This window comes from Manis pentadactyla, chromosome 5 (assembly GCF_030020395.1).
Source record: "Manis pentadactyla isolate mManPen7 chromosome 5, mManPen7.hap1, whole genome shotgun sequence".
In the NCBI taxonomy this organism is placed as follows: Eukaryota; Metazoa; Chordata; class Mammalia; order Pholidota; family Manidae; genus Manis; species Manis pentadactyla.
Window position 1 is genome coordinate 60,787,834 of NC_080023.1, and position 7,048 is coordinate 60,794,881.

Here is a 7,048-nt window from a genome sequence, read left to right on the forward strand (position 1 = left end):
GTGGATAAGGGCTTGGGATATTCCTTAGGAATATAGGAAATATACATAAAAAAATGAAGTCAGTGGATCTTACTACGCTGATGGACAGAGACTGTAACGGGGTATGTGGGGGGACTTGGTGATGGGGGGAGTCTAGTAAACATAATGTTCCTCATGTAATTGTATATTAATGATACCAAAAAATAAATGCAGTCAGTGGAGTAGTGACTTTTCCAATCAATCTATCAGAAGGGAGCAATGATTTCCTATCTTCTCTTCTCCTGGGGATATGGCAGGATTGATAACAAGGAAATATATATGTCATGTTCCTGGCTTTCAACTTGTTCTCAGGAGCAATTCACATCCTGGAAAAAATGATAAAAATAATGCTTTATGAATTATTCAACCAATATTTGTTGAAAAGCTTTTTTCTGTGTGTAGTAATATACAAAGGGTTGTAGAATATTCAAAAAAAGTGTAAAATATATTGTAGTTTTCAAGAAAATTAGAAGAGGAATTTGAAGTTATGAGGACATTTAAAGAACAATGCAAAGCTTTAGGAGCTAGGGTTCTTTAATTTTAATGGAACAGAAAATGGTTCTGGCTTAAATAAGAAATTTGTAGGAAGGATATGGAGGGTTTGATAGAATTAAAGTAAAAGTTAAAGAAATGGGGAAGCTTCAGTGATTTCATTGGCAATGAGCTGCTTCTGGAAGATGTGAATTCCAACCATTTTTGGTTCTTGGCTGCCTGTGCTTTAGAGAGAGAACATCTGATTGCCTAACTAGGATAAGGGGCTCACCTCTTGGACAAGAGGATTGCATTTTACTTGAGAAGCCGCCAACTTTGTATCTAATTGGAGAAAAATTTCCCCCAGAGAAAAACTAGAGTACTATTACCAGAGGATGAATGAATGAATTCTGAAGAGATAAACAATAAAGTCCTTCATATATACTACAAGGTAATGTATCAACAATTTAGAGAAAAGTGATGTCAATGAAACTTTCATTGAGGAGGTGGGACTTTAACTGGACTTGGACAATTGACAGGGCTTTGATAAGCAAAGGAGGGAATGCAGGGCATTTCAAATGGAAAAACAATAGCAAAAACACTAGGAAGATCATAGCATGTTTAAAAATCACAGCATATCAGGAAAACCATTCTGACAGTAGTGCAGGACCCCTATTTGGGAATAGTTAAGAATTTAATTTAAAGGATCTTCAAAGCCATACTGGGAAGGTAAATCTTACATTAATGTGTAATAGGAATCATTTAAAGCTCTCGGTCAAGGTATTAAAACCATTACATTGGAGTAGCAAGCAGAATACTGACTTCCCCACACATCAGCCCCCAAAGATATCCATGTTCCAGTCCTTAGAACCTAAATACATTATTATATAAGATATATTATCTGAATATATTATCTTACATGGCAAAAAGGACATGGCAGATGTGATTAAGTTTACAGACCTTGAGATGGGGAGTTGATACTGGATTAGTCTGGTGGGCCCAATCTATAATCATATGAGTTTTTACAAGCAGGGAGCTGTTCCCAGCTGTGTTCAGAAAGCTGTGTTCTGAGAAAGACTGGACCCACGGTTGCTGGCTTTGAAGATGAAGGAAGGGGCCACAGCCAAGAAATGCAGGCAGGTGGGCTGTAAATGTTTGAAAAGGCAAAAAAATGGATTCTCCCCTAGAACCTCCAGAAAAACATGTAGCCCTGCTGATGCCTTAACATTTACTCCATGCTAACACCTTGATATTTACTGGCGCTGACACCTTGGTCTGATCTAGGCATATGTTGGACATCTGATCTACAGGACTACAAAGAGAATAAATTTCATTTTCAGATACTAAGCTTTGGTAACTTGTTACAGCAGTGGTAAAAATTTAATACAATTTTGGGAAGATTGAAATAAGACTGAGAAGACTGAAAGAAAGGCTGGAGGCAGAGACCAGCTTGTGGAGTGTTGTCATAATCCATCTAAGATATAAATAGAAAAAGGCTTAGACTAAGATTATGTGTGGAAACAGAGAGCAGGAGGCAAATTTTAGGCACAATCACAAAGAGAGAATCAAAGTATTAGTGATTAGACGTGATAAGTAAGAGGAAATGAAATCAGAATTTAGTTAGGGAAAAAGGAGATTACTCTGGTTATATATGTTGAATCTAAGATAACATCAGGATATATATGTAGAAATAGCATTTTTGAGGTATTTGGAAGGAGCCAGGGTGGTGATATAATTTGTATTGCAAAAAGTTCAGTTCATCTGCTCTGTGGAAAATAGATTAAAGGGAAGCAAGACAAACCTGAAAGATAAGATAAGGGGTTATTTTAATCACCCACCTAGATTATAGCATGGCTAGGACAACTAAGGTAGTAGTGGAGCTAATGAGAAGTGGTTAAACTTGGGCTGTATTTAGAATATACTTCATATCAGCAGGACTTCCTGATGGTTATAACCAGGTGAGCAATTCAGAGAACAAAATGGCATGTTAGCAGAAAAAAGAAATCCAAGATTGACAGCAATAGTTAATACTACTTAGTCCGAAAAAAACCTAGAAAAAAACTGAGTAAGAGGGAAAATGCCATTGGTTTTGACTTCTGAAAGTCATGATGATTGAAAGAGGGTTTTTAGTGGATGACGAAGGTCAGGTTAGATTGCACTAAAGTAATTGGTGGTGGCTGCAAGTAGAAAAATTCATCTAGAATCTTGGCTATGAAAGAGCATGGAAATAATAAGCTCTCACCTGTTCAATGATCACACCGTTTTTTTGGACTTATCAGACCCTGTGTTTTTCTCTTTGGCCTTTTCTGCTTCATTAAAATCAACAGTGAAAGAAAGCTGATATCACGGAGATTAAGATTATTGACTAAAATAGAATAACCAGTGGATTTCAGGTCTTCCAGTCATCTCAGGCATTCATACCACAGATAACTGAGTTGGCTCTCACTGCAGGTTCCAGGAAAGGGACCATTGCGTATGAGTCATGTGCTTACATAGGATGAAGTCTAGATTACAGTAAGAGAATCTGGCTGTGGGAATATAAATAATTCCCTTATCATTGGGTAAGGCCTCTTTATAAAACATGGGTTGGGTAATAGAACAGAGAGTTGAACTGAAGAACATACACAGGAGCTATATTGAGATTTTGTTCTCCCTCCAATGCACATAATGGCTCTGAATCTGTTGGTAGTGTCATATAATTGAGAAATGATGAGTAGGAGATTTCAGGTTAATGGACACATATAGTTAACTTCTCAGAGGTAACAATTTGCTCTCCTTGATATAACAAGACTGGGAAAATAAACATACCTAGGGCTTGTCATTAAAATAAAGTACTATATTACAACATTGTTTCTGTCTTTTTAATTTGTGCTTCAAAATCTCTGCTACTCCATAACCTCCATTGTATTACTCTATAGGTTGGGACCAATCTCCAGTCATTTATGCACTTAATACATATTTGTTCCCTGGCCATTTGTCATTCTGTGATTAAAACAGAATAGAAGGGTTTAACGTATTATTAATATGGTAGTATAAGTAATGATTCCTTACCAGGACCAATATAGATTGTAAAAAAGCTTAAAACCATAATTATAACAGATATAGTATCTACCTTTTTAGGCAGTCACACACTCACATAACAAAAACAGATTGTTTTTATAACAATATGCAGATAAAACTACAAATATTTATTCAGAGTCGAGTGACAAACAAAAGACTATTTTTAAAAATCTCAGAAATAGTTTGAGTCCAGGCCCAGAATACCTAAAATTTAGGTCCCTGAAAAACATGTAAGAAGCTCCTTGGAAATCAAATCACAAGAGAAATAACTGAATTCCTTCAGAAGTCTTTGATATTACACTGAAAAAATGTAAATTTAGCATACAATAAAAGAAGTGCAACTTTTTTACAGATTGTAATAAATCATATTGTATTTTTTACCAGAATGTGCAACATTTGGTTTCAGGCTTCATATGTTGGTTAAGACACAAATCCAATAGGTTATGCCCCTTTTTAACAGCTTTATATCAATTTACAACCTTGGTAAAAGGACTTCCTGGTGTTGGTTTGCAGACTGGCTCTCCTACATGTAAGGCAAAGAGAGACCATAGGCAAAGGCAGACCACTCCAGATTGGTAGGTGGCAGGTTTAATAAACAAGGGAACTTACATACAAGGCTTATTTTGGGTGCTGCAACATGAGCCCCCACCTGCCAGAAACATAGAAGTTTACATAGAAGCTAACTGGATTCTGTCATGTATACTATCCTGATGGTTTCAACAACACATTGTTCTCAAGGCTACATCCTTAAAAAGGGTTCCCACTGTGGGAATGGTGGGGAGAACATACATTCTAAGGACAGGGGAGGTGGTTAGAGTTAGATTTCTCAGATCCAGCTGAAGGGTAAACTGGTGGTCATGTCCTGTTAATGTCCTTCTCCAACACCTTGGTGTGCATTTCACTAAAGCAAGAATTTAGATTGTTTAATCTATTAAATGTTACTTAACAACTTCAGGAGCAGTATCCTGTGTCATTAGAAAGAAGTTACAGTATGTAATAGTGTGTGTGTGTAACAAGAACAGGAATTTCATTAAAATTTATGGCCATTAGAAAAAAGATGGCGGCATGAGAAGTGAGGCAGAACACTCCTCTCAAAACCACATAAAACACAAAAGCACAGTAAATACAACTAATCCTGACAGAGCTACCTGAAGATTGCAGAACAGACTGCCTACATCTGGGGAAAAGAGAAGACCTTACAGAAAGGGTAAAGTAGCAAACCTGCGATCCAGTGGGACCCAAGTCCTTCCCCAAACCCAGCCCACAGGTGGAAGGAAGAGAAATGGAGTGGGAAGGGAGCAAAAGCCCAGAAGTGCTGAACATCCATCCCTGGAGATCTGCTTCAGGAGCACAAACCCACATTACATGGTGCTCTGGATATCAGTGGGGTTAGAAAGCAAAGATGGATGGAATACTAGGAGAGACTGAAATTCCAGCCACTTGTGAAGAACAGGCATGCACAAGCAGCCCCCCTGGAACAAAAGAAAGGCAAGCACTTTGAAAGACTTCCCAGCAGCAAGAGGGGCACTAAAAGGGCAAAGAGCTCACTGCTCAGGGGAAAGGACAGATGGACAAAATCATCATGGCATACTCAGCCCAACAGATTGGGAACTTTCAGGAGCTTCAGACACTCCATCCCCATGGCTGGCAGCCCTGAGGCCTGCCGCTGTTGTATGGCAGCATCACACTCTTTCCTCCCAGCAGGCACTGATCCTGCACAACTGCTGCCACCACCATCCTGCCAAGCCAGCTGGAGGGAGGGTTGACCCTCCTACGGCAGCTACAAGGGTGTAGCACAGAGAATCCTCCCTGTGCACTCAGCCCACTGGACCTGACAGTGGAAACAGGAGTTAGAGCTGGGAAGCTGGGAAAGAGCTCTTTCCTTCCGGCACTGGTTCCATTTGCCTGTGATCCCCACCATTGCTACAGGTGCTCTGTATAGTTCCAGAGAGTAGAGCTTCTGGGCACCAGAGAGCACCACCTACACAGTTATTATCCCATAGGAATTATTAAAAAAAAGAAATGGCAAAACAATTTTGTCCAAACTACAGGAAAAGACACCAGAAAGAGGGTTAAGTGAAACAGAAATCACCAATTTTCTTGATAAAGATTTTAAAATAAAAGTTCATGGAGCTATAGAAAAATATTCAAGACCCCAGGGAGGAATTCAAGAAAGAGATAGAAAATTTGAAAAATAGAGTATGTGAAATGAAACATACAATAGAGGGATTTAAAGTTGATTAGATGAGGTAGAGGAGACGGTAAACGAAATGGAAATTAGAGAAGAGGAAAACAGAGAGAAAAAAGGATCTCTAGGAATGAAAGAATAATAAGAGAACTATGCGACCAATCCAAACAGAACAATATTTGCATTATAGGGGTACCAGAAGAAGAGAAAGACAAAGGGATAGAAAGTGTCTTTGAAGAAGTAATTGCTGAAAACTTCTCAAATCTGGGAAGGAAATAGTCTCTCAGGTCATGGAAGTACAGAGACCTACCAACACAAGGGACCCTGGGAAGACAACACCAAGATGTATAATGATTAAAATGGCAAAGATCAAGGACAAGGAGGGAGTATTGAAAGCATCCAGAGAGAGGAAAAAAAGTCACTTGAAAAGGAAAGCCCGTCAGGCTATCAGCAGACTACTCAGCAGAAACCTTACAGGCCAGAATTGAGTGGTATGTTATATTTACTGTGATGAAACAGAAGGGCCTCCAACCAAGAATACTCCATCTGGAAAGATTATCATTTAAATTTGAAGCAAGGATTAAACAACTTTCAGATAAGCAAAAGTTGAGAGAATTTACCACCTGCAAACCATCTCTACGATATATTTTAAAGGGACTACTATAGATGGAAGAACCCCTAAGGCTAAATAGCTGTTCCTTTCTGGTGAGAGAAAATAAAACCACAGTAAAGGAAGTAGTACAATTAATTACTAAGCAAATGCAAAATTAATTCAACTACCCATAAAGTCAGTCAAGGGATATACAAAGAGTACAGAATGTGATATCTCATATATAGAGTGGAGGAGGAAAAAGAGAAAAGAAGAGAACCTTTAGACTGTGTTTGAAACAGCATTATAAATAAGTTAAGTTAGACTGTTAGATAGTAAAGAAGCTGCCCTTGAACCATTGGTAACCACGAATCTAAAGCCTGCAATGGCAATGAGTACATATCTATCTATAATCACCCAAAATATAAATGGAATGAATGCACCAATCAAAAGACATAGAGTGACAGAATGAATAAAGAAAACAAGACCCATCTATATGCTGCCTACAAGAGACTCACTTCAAACCCAAAGACATACACAGACTAAAAGTGAAGGGATGGAAAAATATATTTCATGCAAATAATAGGGAGAAAAAAGTAGGAGTTGCAGTACTTGTATCAGACAAAATAGACTTCAAAAGAAAGAAAGTAACAAGAGACAAAGAAGGACATTGTGCAATGATAAAGGGGTCAGTCCAAGAAGAGGATTCTATTTCCCCCTTT